Consider the following 19987-nt stretch of genomic DNA (forward strand, 5'->3'; position numbering starts at 1 on the left):
CCATGGGACAAGATTGCAGCTGTCCTCCAGGCGAGCACGTTGTCAGCTGGCTGCTGCGCTGCTGGGATAGCAGCTGCGGGAGCCTGGCAGCAGAGGGCAGGGAAGCCAAGCAGCTGGGATCCGGATCCTTCTCTGGGGAAGGGGGCACTGAGAAAGCGCTTGCAAATGGGGCACAAGCCCTCAGCCTCTGGAGGCGGCGCCTGTCAGGCGTGAAGGAAAGGGATCCCTTCTGGGAAGATGCTGTGGGCTTGCTGAGGCTCGAAGAACAGACGGTGCTGGCTGCTACCAGCGTGCTGCAGCAGCGGCAAGACAGAGCCGTGGTGGTTTGCCTCAGCTGGGCAGCTGAGCTCCAGCACAAGCGCTCTCTCCCTGCCCCTCCTCCAACGCCAAGGGGAGAAAAGAGGCTGGCAAGGGCTCAAGGGCTGCCAGAAGGACAGGGAGATCACTCCACAAGGAGCGTCACGGGCAAAGCAGGCTCAGCACAGCCTGTTCCAGTCCAGCCCGGGGCCTGCTCCTGCGGGGGCTCTCCACAGGCCGCGGCCTCCTCCAGGCCACAGCCACCTGCACCACCGGGGGCTCCTCCAGCCACAGGGGGGCTGCAGCGTGGAGATGTGCTCCACGGGGGACCCATGGGCTGCAGGGGGACAGCCTGCTCCACCAGGGGCCTCTCTCTGCACAGGCCGCAGGGGAAGTGCTGCTGTGAGCCTGGAGCACCTCCTGCCTCCTGCTGCACGGACCTTGGGGGCTGCACAGAGCTTTCTCACTCCTCCCTGAGCCAGACGCTGCTGGGCAGCAGGTTTTGTTCCCTTTCTAAGATGCAAGATCCCTTCTTAAAGTCAGTCCAGCCAAGTAGGAAAAGTAAATGTGGACAGCTGTATCTTGGCAAAGAAGATAGTAGGGAGCAAGGAGGTTTAGCAGTCAAGATGGAAGGTGATGCCATGAGGCTTACAGGCTAGTAATGTTCTAGTGAAACCCAGCCTTCCTAAAGAAACCTGCCTGACTACTTCATGTGAATAACAGACTCTGTTCAGCTCTTTCCTAACATAGAAACGGTGCTGACTGCTTCTTCAGAGTAACATCAGTTAGTGATACTACTGAAATAGTTGTGGTTCAGATGTAGATCTGATTTCTCCTACGCACGCTGAATTCACAGCTGTTGATCCTCCAGAGGAGGCTTTGCAATTGAACACCTGGAGAATAAGTAAATTTCCCGCTGTTGTTCTCCTCTCCTCTTGTTTTGTTTTGTTTTGTTTTTTTTTCCTAGTAGCATAGGCTTAAGACTCTGAAGAAACGGGCTGCTTTTTTTCATTTCCAACACTGGCTGTTCCTCCTGAGCCCCGCCTTCTATTTTTGCAGTCATAGGATACGTGAATGTAAATTGGTGGGAGAGAGGTAGAAAACTCTGTTTCAACTGGTGTTTTTTCGGCTATGTGGGGAGAACAAATAGAGTGGTTTTGAATATTCTGGCTCTTATTCAGAGCGGCATGTGGAGGGAGACAGATGCGTTTACTTTTTGAGTGCAATGGCTTCAGAAGCAAGAGGGGAAAAAGCACTTTCTCTGGGAGCTGAAGAAGGTGTCCTAATCACAGGAGAGGTTTCTAAATGGAATGTCTTTGCGAGTGTTCGAGTAGTCCGGAGGTTTTTGTTTGTTTGTTCGACGTTGGAAGATTTTACTCGTAATATTCACGTCCTTCAGCAGAAGTGAGAAATGTGATTTAATTTTGTGCAGTGTCGCGGACCCTCCAAAATTTCCTGGGTATGATGAATACCTCGCACAGTACCAATGTGATGACGGTGGAGACAAGGAGAAACCAAGAAGATCAAAAGAACGTGACCTCATTTCAGAAGAAAACGTTTTGTACGGCAAAGAGTCTTGTGAGCCTGGTGAGAAATTGTGGCAAACTTCCTTCCTCAAGTCTGACACTGAATGTAGCTCTAAAAACCTTTCCTCCTCAGCTGTTACAGAGAGATGCCAAGATACAAAGGACGAGACTAAAACCACTGAGAAAGAGCATTACCAAAGCAAGAGGGAAAATGCTCCTACTGAAGAGAAGGAGAGTCAAAAAGCAGGTCCTTCCAGCAAGAGAAGGATAAAGTTGAATACAAAGAATACAAACTTGAGCTCCTGATTGGCTTCATGCTGAACTCTGTGCAGTTCTTGTCCTAATCTTGGTCTCTCCGTAGATAATCTGGTTTAAATCCAAATAGAATCATGCGATGAGGAAGATCTCACTACAACAACAAATTCAACATCTAAAATCAAAGTTGACATTTTCCGTGATTTTCTTCCTGAGCAGAAGTGTGCAGTACTCCTTTTATATTAAGGTAGAGATTATTTCAAACAGTCTTGAAGTGCTTGATGACTTAACAGTCTGCAGATTGATTATCAAATCAAAAAACCCCGAGTTGGTAGACTATTTTTTTCCCAGTTTTGAATGACCACTAGGAAGAAGGTTGTTACGGCATCAAGAAAGTCATGTGGAATGTAACAAAATTTACTGAACCAGTAAATAAAAATTATATTTTTCTATTAGTTCCATTTTTTCAACTCTTCAGACGCTTATGGATGGCATAGATAACAGAGGGGAGATCGTGGTAATCGGAGCTACCAACAGACTGGATTCTGTAGATCCTGCTTTACGAAGACCAGGACGCTTTGGCAGAGAGTTCCTCTTCAACTTGCCAAATAAAGAGGTGAGAACTTAAATTCAATGTTAGTGCTACCATGGCAAAGTCCAACTTTATAGGAAAAAAAAATAATTGACAACTTGAACGAAAGAGTGATATGTGGAGACACTGCGTTGTTCCACGGAGGGCAAATCTGGTACTGGATATATATGGTCAGGATGATACCACCAAGTAGTTAGTTCTATAATCAAACCTTTCATTCCCAAAGTTGTACCTGTTTGCTTAATTATTTAGTCCACTTGGGTGCTTTCATCATGAAGTTGTGTTTTCGGTCTCAGTCCTTCACTTATGAGTGAATAGGGGACGTGTTTGCATTTGATTGTGCCCCGGATCAGTGGTAGTAGTTTGAGTGTTAATTATTTTCTTCTTTATAGTAATTGTAGCAATTTGAAGCATTGTGCCAGAAGTGCTTTCTGTGAATTTACTGACTGAAAGGCAAATGTGATGAAGTAATGAGACTGTCAAAATGAAAGCTTGTTAAATTTTAGAGAAGTTGTTTGGACAGCAAAGAAATGCTTCTGGATAAATTTTTCATTGCAGTATTTTCCTCTGGGTCCTTAGGTCTCCTAGTTTGGAAACTTGTTATTGAAGCTATAAATGCCTTTTCTTTCATTGTAGGTTCCTAGAAAAAGTTCAGTATAACAAATAAGAATGGTTGACAATGCAGAGTGTATATTAAATAACTGTAAAATACTTGAAAGTTGAGCAAGTAAGAAAAGCGTATTAATAGATGAGGGGTTTTGAGGGAGGACTGTTTTTGTTGTTTGTTTGTTTGCTTTTTGGTTTGTTTGTTTCTTGTTGGTGTTTTTAAGGAAAACTTGGGACAAGCTAAAATGCAATGATTTTGCTTCCAGGCTAGAAAAGAAATGTTCAAGATTCATACTCGTGACTGGACCCCTCAGCCACTGGACGTGTTGCTTGATGAACTAGCTGAGAAATGCATTGGTAAGACTGAAACCAAAAGGGATTCTTGCTTGTGACCAAGTTGTAAAGAACCTTAGCTTGTACCAGGCAGTACCCATGCTCTTGTGCCTTGCTGCACAACTAGTCGACGAGGCAGCTGGCACATCTTCATAGCAATCAGAGTTCGATGCTTTCATCTATTTACTCTTTGTTGTCGTTCCTCTTGTTGTCTGAGAACATTAAACGGTTCTGGGGCATCTTCCTCAAGAGTATAGTTTTTGATGAGGAGTCTGCTTCAGCTGCATAAGTGCAGGATATCAGGCAGTGAGCAACATGAAACTTCCCTGCAGAGCGGTAGCACTTTGAATTCCCTGTTAAGCTGTTTGGTTTTGGCATTACAAATTCTTTAAATGTTGCATGTTGTAAACCTGGGCCTTGACTGATGTAACGTTTGATTTTTGTTTGTTAGGATACTGTGGTGCAGATATCAAATCCCTCTGTACTGAAGCTGCGCTGTGCTCTCTACGCCAATGCTATCCTCATATTTATGCAAGTAGGGAGAAGTTGCTACTAGACGTTAATTCTATTAAAATAAAAGCAAAGGACTTTTTCATGGCTATGAAGAAGGTTGTTCCGGCTTCAAACAGGATCGAGGCTTCACCCGTACAAGCACTATCACCCATTTTCAAGCCACTTTTTAAAAGATCAGTAGAGAATATTTTACAAGTTGTGCAGAAGATCTTCCCGCATGCACAGCTTGCACTAAAGGAGGACCGACAGCAAGGTATAACCACAGCATCCACTTCTTTATAATTCCGCTAAAGCAAAAACTTGTGGTTTGTGCAATCAACTTAAACCTTTCAGACATAATGGTGGTAGAATTTTATTATTTGCATGTGCATGTCTTTTTTTTGGGCAAGTCTGGACTATAACGCATAGGTTTTATTGTGGATTCGAAACTGAAATGCCAAATGGAAGCTCTGAATGACTCAACACACAGTAAAGGACGATGCGTTCTCTACTGAAGCATCCTGCTTCTGACGGCAGCTAAGATAATTAGCATTTGTAGAGGTTGACTTGAGGTTTGAAGTATAAGGCACCTATTTTTCTTTAAAAAATCAAAACTCAGATATTTGGAGGGGAAGCATTTCTGGGTCAATGTTTCTAATTCCTTTCTGAAGAATGTCAGGACCAGGATACAAGTATAACTGGTCTAAGCTAAATATTGTTTTAGCTATCATCATTTTTAACCAGTCTCCTAATTTAAATGTTTGTGGATCGTACTATACACGTGTACGTGAGATCAATTAGCATGATATTTACTAGATGAATGGAATTCTGTGGCCATCACATCCTTAATCCCCGTGCTTTCGTTGTGGGAACCTCCTCCAGAAAGAAATGGTCTTGTTGTTTGTTTTTTTTTAGCTATTTAGCAACTGCAGAAATTGTTCGTAATCTCCTTTATTCTAAGGGGGAGAAAAAAATCACCAAGAGTAGCGTACCTTATACGTACACATCAGTGGGACTTAGTACAGCTTTGTAGGGCCTTGTGCCATGTCCTTAGATCTGTGGTGGGATGAACTCTAGGAAATAGCTTTCAGTGTGTGCTCTCAAATGAAGAAAGGGTTTTGGCACTGATTTAGAAGCTGTATTAATGTAAGAGAAAGAGACAAAGGCTATTCAGGAAAGTTAACAAACCTCTTTTGCCTTTCAGACCATTTCAATCCTATTCTACAAGATGACATGTTCGACAGTGATGATGATGCATCCTTGGTTTCTGGAGATGAATTAAAAGATGGAATGCCTGACGGACCAGAGAAAAAACGCCTCTATTTCAGCAGGTAAAGAAAGATAGATCCCTGTTACGTTTAAATTCTCAGGTCTGCTGAGTCTTTGTAAACAGTTCCAGCTGTTAAAAGTGCGAGGGGTGGTAGACGAAGGGGTAACATCAAGTTTGTGTGTTGAAGGGGTGCTTGGTATTCACAGGAAGAAAGGGTGGAGGGACTAAAGTTGTAATGAGGTTGCTCTGAATGACCAAACTGAAAAGCCCAGGCTTCTCTTCCTAAGCCAAAGTGATCCGTAGACTACCAGAAGACGTTGACTTAATCCATGGCATTCTTTGAAAGACTCAAGACCACATAAATGTGCTGTCTGTCCTTTTAGCTAAAAATACGCCAACTTTATGGGTTTGTGTTGCCACCTTTTGCCCTTCTGTTTCAAAGTACTTGGAACATCTGTGTGTCTATTCAGCACCTCATTTATAAACTTGTTTTCTTAACTCTTGTTCTAGGAGTGCTTTCTGCGAACCAACATCATGCCGGCCCTGTCTGCTAATAGTAGGAAAAGAAGGGTACGGCCAGGTTTCTTACGTGGCACCCGCGGTGTTGCACGCTTTGGAGAAGTTTCTCGTTCACACTCTGGACCTTTCTGTTCTGCTTACAAAAGTTGCACCGCCAGAAGAAATCTGTGGACAGGTACCTTTTTTCTTTTTCTTCTCATCGGATTCACTGACTGTATGTAAAGGATCAATCGAGTTGCAAGTAAGGTGAGCAAAATTCATTAGTAATGGAGGTGGCCTTGTTTTAATGTTGCTTCTGTCTGAAAATCCCCTTTTCTTTTAGACAGCACCACAAACAATCTGGATGTTGTACATGTCCACATTTTCCATACCCAATTTTACAGTGAGGATGTTGCTAGCAGCTCAGGAAGCTGGGCGGTGTTGCTAATAAACATCTCTTTGTGGAAAGAAATGCTGCTCATGTCACTGGGATCCAGAAAGTAGTTCTCATTGCCTCCTAAGACTGTGTGCTCCCAGGAGATGGCTCTGTATCAGACTGCATGTCGGCTACTTTTTGTAGCCTTCTTCTAAATTATATTAGTAAGGCAACCAAGGTTTGGGGCTTCTGTTTTTTTTGTTTTCACACGGACATACACAACTTGTGCTGTTGCGGTATGTGCAATAAAAGCATTAACATTCAGAAAACACTTCATTTGCACGGTGATGTGGTTTTAACTAGAAAAAATGAACAGATTTGATGTTTTTACTTTTAGGCAGGAAATCCATTTTCTTGTTTGGCATCACTACCTTAAAATATTTTTACCTTTAGTGGAAACGTTTGAGAGCCGTACAAGTAAGGACAGACATGTTACACGACTGAATACTGATGTGTCCCATAAGAGGGACATTTCCTTTCTTTGTTATGCGATGATTGTGGCTGTGGCCATATAGCTACGGTGTCTAGCCACTGCCTGAATATATCCTTCCCATCTTCTGACTAGAGTTCCCCGAATACTGATAATCTGAAAGGGTGCACAGAGAAATTCCTTATGTGAAAGGATGCTTGCCACTCTGTTCACGTAGTTTCATTTCATGGGGCAGTCAGATGGCTATGTAGCTATGTATTAAGAGGTTCTTGTACGTGTTTTAGTTTTCTTACGCAAGCTTTCCTTTTCACTAGCTGATCCGAAATGCTCAGAAGACAGCACCAAGCACAATTTATGTCCCAGATATCCATTTATGGTGGGACAACGCTGGACCTGCCTTGAAACTTACTTTTCTAACTCTACTACGTAACATTCCAGCATTTTCGCCAGTTTTGCTGCTTGCTACGTCTGATGTACGTCACTCAGATCTCCCAGAAGAGGTATTTGTCAATACTTTCCTTACTATTTCTTCAGTGTCTTGTAATTTATGAATGCTTTCAGCATCAAAATGATGTGCTTTGTTAAATGCATGCTGTTATTACTCAGGCACCTGTAGTGGGTTTACGTGGCAAGGTTTTGGTAGCAGGGAGCCATAGGGGTGGTTTCTGTGAGAAAGATCTAGAAGCTGCCCCATGTTTGGGAAGGGCCCCATTGTTTTCCAGATCCGAGCCAATAAGCGATGTTGTTTTGCGCCTCTGTGAGAGCATATTTAAGACAGGGAAAAAACGCTGCGCCACACAGCAGCCGGGAGAGTCAAGGGAGTGAGAGAACAGCCTTGCACCAAGGTCAGTGTAGAAGGAGGGGGAGAGGTGCTCCAGGCGCCGGAGCAGAAGTCCCCTGTGGCCTGTGGTGAGGACCATGGTGAAGCAGGATGTCCCCCTGCAGCCCATGGAGTACCACGGTGGAGCAGGGTTCCACGCTGCAGCCCGTGGAGGAGACCACGGTGGAGCAGGTGGCCCTGCACCGACGGAGGCTGCTGCCTGTGGAAGACCCCTGCCGGAGCAGATTCCGGGCCGGACCTGTAGCCCGTGGAGAGGAGCCCACGCAGGAGCAGGTGACCTGGCAGGAGCTGCTGCCCGTAGGGGAGCCAGGTTGGAGCAGTTTTCTCCTGAGGGATGGACCCCGTGGTACGGACCCATATCTGGAGCAGTTCTGGAAGAGCTGCTGCCTGTGGGAAGCCCACGCCGGATCAGTTCATCAAGGACTGCATCCCGTGGGTGGGACCCCACAGCACAGGGGACGAGAGTGACCGAGAAGGAGCGGCAGAGAAGAAGTGCTGTAGACTGACCATAACCCCCATTCCCCGTTCCCCTGCGCCGCTCGGGGGGAGGAGGTGGAAGAGGGTGGATGGGGAGGGAAGGTGCTTTTGTTTTTTTTTCCTTTGTTTTCTCACTTCTCTCGCTTGTTAGTTGTAGGCAATAAATCTTACTATCTCCTTATGCCGAGTCTGTTTTGCCCGTTACAATAATTATTGCGTGATTTTCTCGTCCTTATCTCAATCCTTGAGCCCTTTTCACATATTTTCTCCCCATTCCTCTTTGAGGAGGGGGAGTGAGAGAGCGGCTGTGGTGGAGCTCGGCTGCCCACTCGAGCGGAACCACGACAGCACCCTAACAAATCACTTAAAATTTGCTTAGAGAAAAAGAATACTGTGAAAGCATCTGCTTAAGGTTTTTTCTGAGTCAAGCAAGTGACTTTCACCCCCTTCTCACACATGCAAATAATAAATTAATACAATAATTCCGGTGGCTACAAAGTGGTTCAGTCAAGAATATGAAGTGCTTGAAATGACAAGAGGATGTCTTTACTGAAGAGATTTCTTCTGACAGTCTGCCATTCCATGCTATGTTGGGTAAACTGCTAATAATGCAATTTAGTAGAGAATCGAAACACTTTGATTAAAAAAGAAATAAATCAGTTTCTTTCTTCATATAGGCCAAAGCTTTCCAAGCTGGAAAGCTGAGTTCCAATTTCTGCTAAAGTAACTTTGGAATCGAATTCTAGTTGTATTCCTAAATAAACTGTAGTAAAAGTACGTGCAGAACTTCATTGACTTCTGAGAGTTTACATTAAGGGAAGGTGCCCAAAACAGGACCACGCTGTTCTCATTCTGATGATTTGGTCTCAGTCATTGGGGGAAGAGAACGGGTCTTACCTAGACATGTTTATTATCAACTGCTTTGAAAGTGCTTGAGTTCCCACAGCAGTTTTTGTACAGGTTGTAAATTCCTTCTAAAATAAGTAGTGAAATTCCTCACCTACCTTTTAATACTAGAACTTGAAAATGGAGGAAGACGTAGAGGTACTAGCTACTTCAGACACCTTTTGGTAGAGAAATAAAAACTCAGCAAAAAGCCCTCACTTGTCTGCTGAAGCCTTTCTCTTCCCTCTATAGCCATAAAGGGTCTAAGTAAAGGATGCAGCAAGGCAAGTAAATCCAAAGGAAGCGATGTTGGATGCGGTGAAAGCCATTACTTTATCAGTGTAGCGTACAATTCCTTCACGGAGCTTTAATTCTACAGGTGATTCTTAAAGGTGATATTTGAATTTGCCGTGCCAGCCTGTGAAAATGTAGCCTTTTAAGGCCAGGAAGATAACTTTTTTCAGTTTGTGTTCTTCAGGTTATTATTAATTTGAAAAGGTACTCGTCTTTTTGGAATAGAAGATGAGTTTTTTGTGGCCTTAAATCTGAAATGTCTTTCCTCCTTCTGCTTTAGATCCAAAAATTATTTAATAAGGAATTTGGAGAAGTGTGCAATATTGAGTTGCCTGGTAGGGCAGAGAGAGCAGCTTTTTTTGAGGACCTAATTCTAAATGAAGTGGCTAAGCCTCCTGTAAAGAAAAGAGGTGAGGAGGATATGAGAAGTACATCTAAAACTTTCCTATCGAAGTTACTAGCTCTTTGGGATTTGCTTTGGTGGTCATTTTCTGTCAGTAAGTTGTCATATGCTTGTATTTGAGTACTGTAAATTGGCTAATTTTTCCTGATTAATTGAAGTTGATCGGACATTGGAAGTCCCGCCTGTAGCACCACCAGCTGAGCCTCAGAAGCCACAAGAGGAAGAAGTAGGGATGCTGGAGGAGGAAGAGGAGGATACCTTGCGTGACCTTAGAATTTTCTTGAGGGACGTTACTCACCGACTTGCCACTGACAGACGTTTCAGGGAATTTGCAAAGCCCGTTGACCCACAGAAGGTAAAGTAGTGCTGATCTGTGTGTGTCTGTAACTTCTCAGTGTTCGTATTTCTCAGCGTTTTGGGGAAGGTTCAACGTTGTTTTTAGGGCTGCACTATTAGGATTTTGCAAGAAGCAGAGGCAGTGCTTTTACTTCTGCTGACTCTCAAATGTCTCTTACGGGATTATTCGCTGAAAGCCCTGGTTTCATTCTAAAAAGCCAGTCCAAATGCCAACACAGTTTGCTCGTGAAAAGGCTTTGATATGTAGGCATGTCACAGCACTGAAAAGCACAGAGATCTTTCCTTATAATTACAAACAGTATTTACAGGACTACTTTAATGAAGTCTAAAGCCCTTTATTGGACTGTCAGTTCCTGTGGGAACAGGAATAGGAGCAGCGGTTTGTAAAAATAAGTTTTGAGATCCTGTTCTCTGTTTCATCTGGAACTCCTCAATAGGAATCAACCTTAAGTGCAGAGTGTTTTCTTTTTCCTCCAATTGGCTGCTTAGATGCCTTTTTCTCCTTAATTTATTAGATAAGCCTAAACTAGGGGCGTATATTTCAAAGACAGATGTAACTTGAATATACCTGCGGATCAGCAAAGTCCTCTTCATGTGGGCATCCACTGGCTTTTCTTCCCCTTTTCTCCTAGGTTCTTGAGCTGTGAAAAATCTAGACAGATACATATGTCCTCATCTCAACTAGTCATTAGGCTCCTCTTCTGGTCTGAGGGAAGAAATCAGCACCTCAGCGCCCAGTTATCTCATTCTAAAGTAGATGCCTGCAATAGGTACTTCACAGGTGCAATTCATGCACCTTTTCCTCAATGCCGACAACAAAGAGAATGCCGGATGGCTTGCTCAGCTTTCACTGTTTTGATTTTCTGAAGCAAAGTGAAAAGAATCTCCCACCCTCAGTGTTTCTTCTCTACCATGCACGTGCTTCTGACCTCCCTACTTCTTGTTGTCCTCTCCTAGCCGCTCTAATGAAAAATGAAGGAGCCTTTCCATTTTTGAGAAGCAAACTGGTTAATTTCAGCATCTTCTGATGCATCGCAAATGTTTTGCTGAGAAGATGATAAGCAGCGTTATTTCCAGGGGGCAGTAGTATTTCCATTTGGTATGGCTGCTCCTTAAAGCTACATACTCGCAGGCTCACACAGCTAATGGACAGCTGTGGCAGTGGAAGAAGGTGCTGCCACTAGCTTGTCACTGTTGCTGTGCCAGAGATTATCGTCTCTGCGTCTTTGGTAATAGAAATGACTGTGTGAGAGAGAGGTGATTGCTACAAGCAGTCACTTTGCTATTTACCCACCCCTGAATTTAAAGGTAGAATTGAGCAAACTAATCCGCCTTTGCTCTGGGCGTTTGAGCAATCTGTTCTGCCAGCAGAGTTGTAGGCATGGCACACGTGGGTAAAGGTAATCACCTAAGGGTGCTTCCTTTTCCAGCTGGCACAGCTGTATCTACAAGATCTGCAGCCTTTTTACAGTGCCCTGCGCTGCTGCAATGCTTCTCTAATGAAATGCAACAGTGGCTTTGCTGAGGCAGCAGCTGTCCTACAAAGAGGATCGTGTCATTCCCTGCTGCTTTGGGAGCAGTCGGCTTGCAATTACAACCATTGATGTGCTAGATTGGTTAGTAGTAAAAGATTGTCCGAAATTTCAGCCTTTCCTTTCTCTGAAATATGAAAAATTAACTCATTTTCCATGCTGAAATCTCATGGGATATTTAATCTGTTCTCTGAAGTGTCACATTTTATTTAATAGCGTAAGAAAAAGTAGGATGTCACTTGTATTGTTACTGTTCAACCTCCGAAAACATATAGAGCGTATTCAAAGGATCTTGTACGATTCTAAAGTTGTTGTTTTGCTCCATTGTTGTCTTCAGAAACTGTTACGCTGTGTCACTGAGATAACGAAGGGATTTGACATTTATCACCTGCAAAAAGTATATGGCATCATTAATCAGTGTATTTACAACCATAGAGAAGACTACGACAAAACCGATTTGGTGGAGGTAATTTTTGTTTTGAATTCTAGCACTTTCTGTCACTGTTACACAGTATTTGTGTGTTCTGGGATATCGTGGTTGTTTAGCATTGCTCTTTACTGCTTAGCTGTCTGTGCACAGACAACAACAACAGTACGACTTCTCCCTTTCAGTCTGGAAGACGTTTATCCATCTTGCAAAACCATTGTTATATTTGGCATAATTGTTGGCAGTTTCTGCAGGAAAAAGCTTGAACTTGAAGACAATGAGTCCACCCACACAGCCCTTTCAAAGCAATTAACCTTAGTCTGCCAGTAGTTTTCCTGTAGTAGTTTTTCGCGTTTGTTTGATCAGGCCTTTACCGCAATGCTCACGTTCTCAGACTGCTGGGGTTTTATATTTTTGTCATTTTCTTAGAAAATGGCGAATGATGCATATCCCGGCTTCCAGATGATTAGTTCCTGTTACTCCCAATTTGTGTCAGGCTGTGTTTGGTTGGAAATGAAAATGTAATTGCAAATTCCCCTGAACAGCACAACAGTACAACATAAAAAGGACATGAAACTGTTGGAAAGTGTCCAGAGGAGGGCTACGAAGATGGTGAAAGGCCTGGAGGGGAAGACGTACGAGGAACGGCTGAGGTCACTGGGCCTGTTCAGCCTGGAGAAGAGGAGGCTGAGGGGAGACCTCATCGCAGTCTACAACTTCCTCGTAAGGGGTTGTCAAGAGGCAGGAGACCTTTTCTCCATTAACACTAGTGACAGGACCCGCGGGAACGGGGTTAAGCTGAGGCAGGGGAAATTTAGGCTGGACGTCAGGAGGGGGTTCTTCACAGAGAGGGTGGTTGCACACTGGAACAGGCTCCCCAGGGAAGTGGTCACTGCACCGAGCCTGTCTGAATTTAAGAAGAGATTGGACTGTGAACTTAGGCACATGGTCTGAACTTTTGGGTAGACCTGTGCGGTGTCGAGAGTTGGACTTGATGATCCTTAAGGGTCCCTTCCAACTCAGGATATTCTATGATTCTATGTCTGTGGTATTAATTAAAGCACTGTAAAAACGTAGAATATCTGAGAATGCATTCCTTCAAGCATGGTCGTGTTTTTTTAAACCTACAGAGGAGGCAAAATACGGTATTTAGGCTTAGTAGATGAAATGTATTGCTTCTATGGTGGCAGATCCGTGTCTTGAGATTTTAAACCTGGTGGATCTCGTGCTCGAACCTTCAAAGGAGATGTTACATAGACAGTAAACCGTCCTGCTTTTCGGGGAGGACTCTCCTTAGGTCATTCAGAAAACACCTTCAGTCTTCATTCACTGCAGCATTCACAAAGTGAATGCCTTCCTGTAAGGTTAGTCACTGATGGCCACTCATTCCATGCTTTCACTAAGAAAAACCTTCGCAGCTTTGAATCTGAATTTCCAGCCCCACGTTTAGGTGAGCCCGGAGCGGCGTCAGGCATCGCTGGGCTCCTCGTCCGGTGGCGCTGGTGAAGTGAAAGATGCCAAATGTGAAGTTTGACGGTGAGCTGAGGGGCTTGTGCTGGCCCGGTGGCTCTCTAAGCCCCCGTGTCTGAGCAGCGGGAGCATCCGAGCAGCACAGGACGGAGCTCAGCAAGAGGCTGGGGTCAGGGCACTGCTGCAAATAGAAATGCTTTGCGGGCTGCAGAGGTTAACCAGGTACACGGCACTGTTTTACTACATGGTGGAGACCTATTGAGAGTGTTTCTGCCCTCCTTTTTAGCTGAAACATCCCCAGATTCTAAGGGGAAAAGGAATAGAAGGGACTTGCGGAGGTAATCTGGCCCTGCCTCCTGCTCAAAGCGAGGTTAACTTTGAAATGAGATCGGGTTGGTCTGGGTCTTGCCCACTTTTGCAATCTTCCAGGGACGGAAATTGCTTCAAAGTTGCCAGCAGATCTCCTCGACCTCTCCAGACAGCTGCCTGCAGTCCCCAGCCGGTGTAGAGGTGCCGCTACATAAGAAGGCCTTGTTATAAATGGCTCAGGATTCAAATTAGGATTAAATAAAAAAATAGGATTTATTGAAAGAATATAAAGGAATAGAGGTAAGCAAACAGCGCTGGGTGCACCGGGAGTCTCCGCTCCACCAGGACGCACACCAGTTACATCAAGCAGCTGATTTTTATGCTCCTAGACTAATACATATTCATTACTACTTCTAAAAAAAATAGATTATTAAAATTAGCTTCCGGGGTGCAGTCCCTCCTACTGGAGCATGCGCAGTCTCCTCTGGGGTCTCTTCTGGGGGTCTCTAGGGGTCTTTCATGCTGAAGGCTCGTAGTCTTCCTCTCCACCTTTGTACTTACTGGGCACCATACCAAGTTTACGGAACATCTTCTTCAAGTCTTGTCTCCCAGCCGCCCTTCAGCTTCTTTCTCCTTCCTCTTTATCTCTCGGCCCCCCCTAACCAGATACCAAAGATCCACATAGTATCCCATAACAGTCACTAGTTGTTATCAGTTGTTCTGAAACTCCCAGACACACGAGTAATTAAAACATTCTTCCCCAGCCATTCACAGACACATCTATAGCAGTGTTAGAAATAGAAGTCCGGAATAACAAAAGCCAACAGGTTCATAAATTTAAGAAGTGATAAATTGACTAGAATGAGGGGGAGACTGGGACACACTGCATCTGTGGTTCAAGAATTAAATTGCCAGTGCAGGGCCCAGAGGCAGACAGGATTCAAACAGAATTGTTCTTTATGGACACGAATTGTTAAAACATTCCTCACAGCCTGAAATAAAGAGGTTAAAGGCAAATAGTTTTCCTTTGGTTTGATGATTAAGTGGCAAACAAGAGGATGAGTTGCAAGATCCCTTCTTAAAGCCAGTGCAGCCAAGTAGCAAAAGTAAATGTGGACAGCTGTATCTTGGCAAAGAAGATAGTAGGGAGCAAGGAGGTTTAGCAGTCAAGATGGAAGGTGATGCCATGAGGCTTACAGGCTAGTAATGTTCTAGTGAAACCCAGCCTTCCTAAAGAAACCTGCCTGACTACTTCATGTGAATAACAGACTCTGTTCAGCTCTTTCCTAACATAGAAACGGTGCTGACTGCTTCTTCAGAGTAACATCAGTTAGTGATACTACTGAAATAGTTGTGGTTCAGATGTAGATCTGATTTCTCCTACGCACGCTGAATTCACAGCTGTTGATCCTCCAGAGGAGGCTTTGCAATTGAACACCTGGAGAATAAGTAAATTTCCCGCTGTTGTTCTCCTCTCCTCTTGTTTTGTTTTGTTTTGTTTTTTTTTCCTAGTAGCATAGGCTTAAGACTCTGAAGAAACGGGCTGCTTTTTTTCATTTCCAACACTGGCTGTTCCTCCTGAGCCCCGCCTTCTATTTTTGCAGTCATAGGATACGTGAATGTAAATTGGTGGGAGAGAGGTAGAAAACTCTGTTTCAACTGGTGTTTTTTCGGCTATGTGGGGAGAACAAATAGAGTGGTTTTGAATATTCTGGCTCTTATTCAGAGCGGCATGTGGAGGGAGACAGATGCGTTTGCTTTTTGAGTGCAATGGCTTCAGAAGCAAGAGGGGAAAAAGCACTTTCTCTGGGAGCTGAAGAAGGTGTCCTAATCACAGGAGAGGTTTCTAAATGGAATGTCTTTGCGAGTGTTCGAGTAGTCCGGAGGTTTTTGTTTGTTTGTTCGACGTTGGAAGATTTTACTCGTAATATTCACGTCCTTCAGCAGAAGTGAGAAATGTGATTTAATTTTGTGCAGTGTCGCGGACCCTCCAAAATTTCCTGGGTATGATGAATACCTCGCACAGTACCAATGTGATGACGGTGGAGACAAGGAGAAACCAAGAAGATCAAAAGAACGTGACCTCATTTCAGAAGAAAACGTTTTGTACGGCAAAGAGTCTTGTGAGCCTGGTGAGAAATTGTGGCAAACTTCCTTCCTCAAGTCTGACACTGAATGTAGCTCTAAAAACCTTTCCTCCTCAGCTGTTACAGAGAGATGCCAAGATACAAAGGACGAGACTAAAACCACTGAGAAAGAGCATTACCAAAGCAAGAGGGAAAATGCTCCTACTGAAGAGAAGGAGAGTCAAAAAGCAGGTCCTTCCAGCAAGAGAAGGATAAAGTTGAATACAAAGAATACAAACTTGAGCTCCTGATTGGCTTCATGCTGAACTCTGTGCAGTTCTTGTCCTAATCTTGGTCTCTCCGTAGATAATCTGGTTTAAATCCAAATAGAATCATGCGATGAGGAAGATCTCACTGCAACAAATTCAACATCTAAAATCAAAGTTGACATTTTCCGTGATTTTCTTCCTGAGCAGAAGTGTGCAGTACTCCTTTTATATTAAGGTAGAGATTATTTCAAACAGTCTTGAAGTGCTTGATGACTTAACAGTCTGCAGATTGATTATCAAATCAAAAAACCCCGACTTGGTAGACTATTTTTTTCCCAGTTTTGAATGACCACTGGGAAGAAGGTTGTTACGGCATCAAGAAAGTCATGTGGAATGTAACAAAATTTACTGAACCAGTAAATAAAAATTATATTTTTCTATTAGTTCCATTTTTTCAACTCTTCAGACGCTTATGGATGGCATAGATAACAGAGGGGAGATCGTGGTAATCGGAGCTACCAACAGACTGGATTCTGTAGATCCTGCTTTACGAAGACCAGGACGCTTTGGCAGAGAGTTCCTCTTCAACTTGCCAAATAAAGAGGTGAGAACTTAAATTCAACGTTAGTGCTACCATGGCAAAGTCCAACTTTATAGGAAAAAAAAATAATTGACAACTTGAACGAAAGAGTGATATGTGCAGACACTGCGTTGTTCCACGGAGGGCAAATCTGGTACCGGATATATATGGTCAGGATGATACCACCAAGTAGTTAGTTCTACAATCAAACCTTTCATTCCCAAAGTTGTACCTGTTTGCTTAATTATTTAGTCCACTTGGGTGCTTTCATCATGAAGTTGTGTTTTTGGTCTCAATCCTTCACTTATGAGTGAATAGGGGACGTGTTTGCATTTGATTGTGCCCCGGATCAGTGGTAGTAGTTTGAGTGTTAATTATTTTCTTCTTTATAGTAATTGTAGCAATTTGAAGCATTGTGCCAGAAGTGCTTTCTGTGAATTTACTGACTGAAAGGCAAATGTGATGAAGTAATGAGACTGTCAAAATGAAAGCTTGTTAAATTTTAGAGAAGTTGTTTGGACAGCAAAGAAATGCTTCTGGATAAATTTTTCATTGCAGTATTTTCCTCTGGGTCCTTAGGTCTCCTAGTTTGGAAACTTGTTATTGAAGCTATAAATGCCTTTTCTTTCATTGTAGGTTCCTAGAAAAAGTTCAGTATAACAAATAAGAATGGTTGACAATGCAGAGTGTATATTAAATAACTGTAAAATACTTGAAAGTTGAGCAAGTAAGAAAAGCGTATTAATAGATGAGGGGTTTTGAGGGAGGACTGTTTTTGTTGTTTGTTTGTTTGCTTTTTGGTTTGTTTGTTTCTTGTTGGTGTTTTTAAGGAAAACTTGGGACAAGCTAAAATGCAATGATTTTGCTTCCAGGCTAGAAAAGAAATGTTCAAGATTCATACTCGTGACTGGACCCCTCAGCCACTGGACGTGTTGCTTGATGAACTAGCTGAGAAATGCATTGGTAAGACTGAAACCAAAAGGGATTCTTGCTTGTGACCAAGTTGTAAAGAACCTTAGCTTGTACCAGGCAGTACCCATGCTCTTGTGCCTTGCTGCACAACTAGTCGACGAGGCAGCTGGCACATCTTCATAGCAATCAGAGTTCGATGCTTTCATCTATTTACTCTTTGTTGTCGTTCCTCTTGTTGTCTGAGAACATTAAACGGTTCTGGGGCATCTTCCTCAAGAGTATAGTTTTTGATGAGGAGTCTGCTTCAGCTGCATAAGTGCAGGATATCAGGCAGTGAGCAACATGAAACTTCCCTGCAGAGCGGTAGCACTTTGAATTCCCTGTTAAGCTGTTTGGTTTTGGCATTACAAATTCTTTAAATGTTGCATGTTGTAAACCTGGGCCTTGACTGATGTAACGTTTGATTTTTGTTTGTTAGGATACTGTGGTGCAGATATCAAATCCCTCTGTACTGAAGCTGCGCTGTGCTCTCTACGCCAATGCTATCCTCATATTTATGCAAGTAGGGAGAAGTTGCTACTAGACGTTAATTCTATTAAAATAAAAGCAAAGGACTTTTTCATGGCTATGAAGAAGGTTGTTCCGGCTTCAAACAGGATCGAGGCTTCACCCGTACAAGCACTATCACCCATTTTCAAGCCACTTTTTAAAAGATCAGTAGAGAATATTTTACAAGTTGTGCAGAAGATCTTCCCGCATGCACAGCTTGCACTAAAGGAGGACCGACAGCAAGGTATAACCACAGCATCCACTTCTTTATAATTCCGCTAAAGCAAAAACTTGTGGTTTGTGCAATCAACTTAAACCTTTCAGACATAATGGTGGTAGAATTTTATTATTTGCATGTGCATGTCTTTTTTTTGGGCAAGTCTGGACTATAACGCATAGGTTTTATTGTGGATTCGAAACTGAAATGCCAAATGGAAGCTCTGAATGACTCAACACACAGTAAAGGACGATGCGTTCTCTACTGAAGCATCCTGCTTCTGACGGCAGCTAAGATAATTAGCATTTGTAGAGGTTGACTTGAGGTTTGAAGTATAAGGCACCTATTTTTCTTTAAAAAATCAAAACTCAGATATTTGGAGGGGAAGCATTTCTGGGTCAATGTTTCTAATTCCTTTCTGAAGAATGTCAGGACCAGGATACAAGTATAACTGGTCTAAGCTAAATATTGTTTTAGCTATCATCATTTTTAACCAGTCTCCTAATTTAAATGTTTGTGGATCGTACTATACACGTGTACGTGAGATCAATTAGCATGATATTTACTAGATGAATGGAATTCTGTGGCCATCACATCCTTAATCCCCGTGCTTTCATTGTGGGAACCTCCTCCAGAAAGAAATGGTCTTGTTGTTTGTTTTTTTTTAGCTATTTAGCAACTGCAGAAATTGTTCGTAATCTCCTTTATTCTAAGGGGGAGAAAAAAATCACCAAGAGTAGCGTACCTTATACGTACACATCAGTGGGACTTAGTACAGCTTTGTAGGGCCTTGTGCCATGTCCTTAGATCTGTGGTGGGATGAACTCTAGGAAATAGCTTTCAGTGTGTGCTCTCAAATGAAGAAAGGGTTTTGGCACTGATTTAGAAGCTGTATTAATGTAAGAGAAAGAGACAAAGTCTATTCAGGAAAGTTAACAAACCTCTTTTGCCTTTCAGACCATTTCAATCCTATTTTACAAGATGACATGTTCGACAGTGATGATGATGCATCCTTGGTTTCTGGAGATGAATTAAAAGATGGAATGCCTGACGGACCAGAGAAAAAACGCCTCTGTTTCAGCAGGTAAAGAAAGATAGATCCCTGTTACGTTTAAATTCTCAGGTCTGCTGAGTCTTTGTAAACAGTTCCAGCTGTTAAAAGTGCGAGTGGTGGTAGACGAAGGGGTAACATCAAGTTTGTGTGTTGAAGGGGTGCTTGGTATTCACAGGAAGAAAGGGTGGAGGGACTAAAGTTGTAATGAGGTTGCTCTGAATGACCAAACTGAAAAGCCCAGGCTTCTCTTCCTAAGCCAAAGTGATCCGTAGACTACCAGAAGACGTTGACTTAATCCATGGCATTCTTTGAAAGACTCAAGGCCACATAAATGTGCTGTCTGTCCTTTTAGCTAAAAATACGCCAACTTTATGGGTTTGTGTTGCCACCTTTTGCCCTTCTGTTTCAATGTACTTGGAACATCTGTGTGTCTATTCAGCACCTCATTTATAAACTTGTTTTCTTAACTCTTGTTCTAGGAGTGCTTTCTGCGAACCAACATCATGCCAGCCCTGTCTGCTAATAGTAGGAAAAGAAGGGTACGGCCAGGTTTCTTAAGTGGCACCCGCGGTGTTGCACGCTTTGGAGAAGTTTCTTGTTCACACCCTGG

At 43.2% G+C, this 19987-nt stretch overlaps 3 long non-coding RNA genes across 3 annotated transcripts; all 3 read left to right on the plus strand.

The window, feature by feature from the left end:
* Nucleotides 1-1801: 1801 nt before the first annotated feature.
* Nucleotides 1802-8230, plus strand: LOC311424295. Its single transcript, XR_014686036.1, has 3 exons — nt 1802-1884; nt 2535-2694; nt 7458-8230. It is a non-coding gene; the product is annotated as an uncharacterized lncRNA (long non-coding RNA).
* Nucleotides 8231-9516: 1286 nt separating this feature from the next.
* LOC311424296 lies at nt 9517-12113 on the plus strand. Its single transcript, XR_014686037.1, has 3 exons — nt 9517-9642; nt 9794-9990; nt 11862-12113. It is a non-coding gene; the product is annotated as an uncharacterized lncRNA (long non-coding RNA).
* Nucleotides 12114-18077: 5964 nt separating this feature from the next.
* LOC311424302 lies at nt 18078-19915 on the plus strand. The gene is made up of 3 exons (XR_014686043.1): nt 18078-18350; nt 19281-19407; nt 19857-19915. It is a non-coding gene; the product is annotated as an uncharacterized lncRNA (long non-coding RNA).
* Nucleotides 19916-19987: the final 72 nt, after the last annotated feature.

The sequence above is a fragment of the Aythya ferina genome (genome assembly GCF_964211825.1).
Source record: "Aythya ferina genome assembly, chromosome: 27".
Lineage (NCBI taxonomy): Eukaryota > Metazoa > Chordata > Aves > Anseriformes > Anatidae > Aythya > Aythya ferina.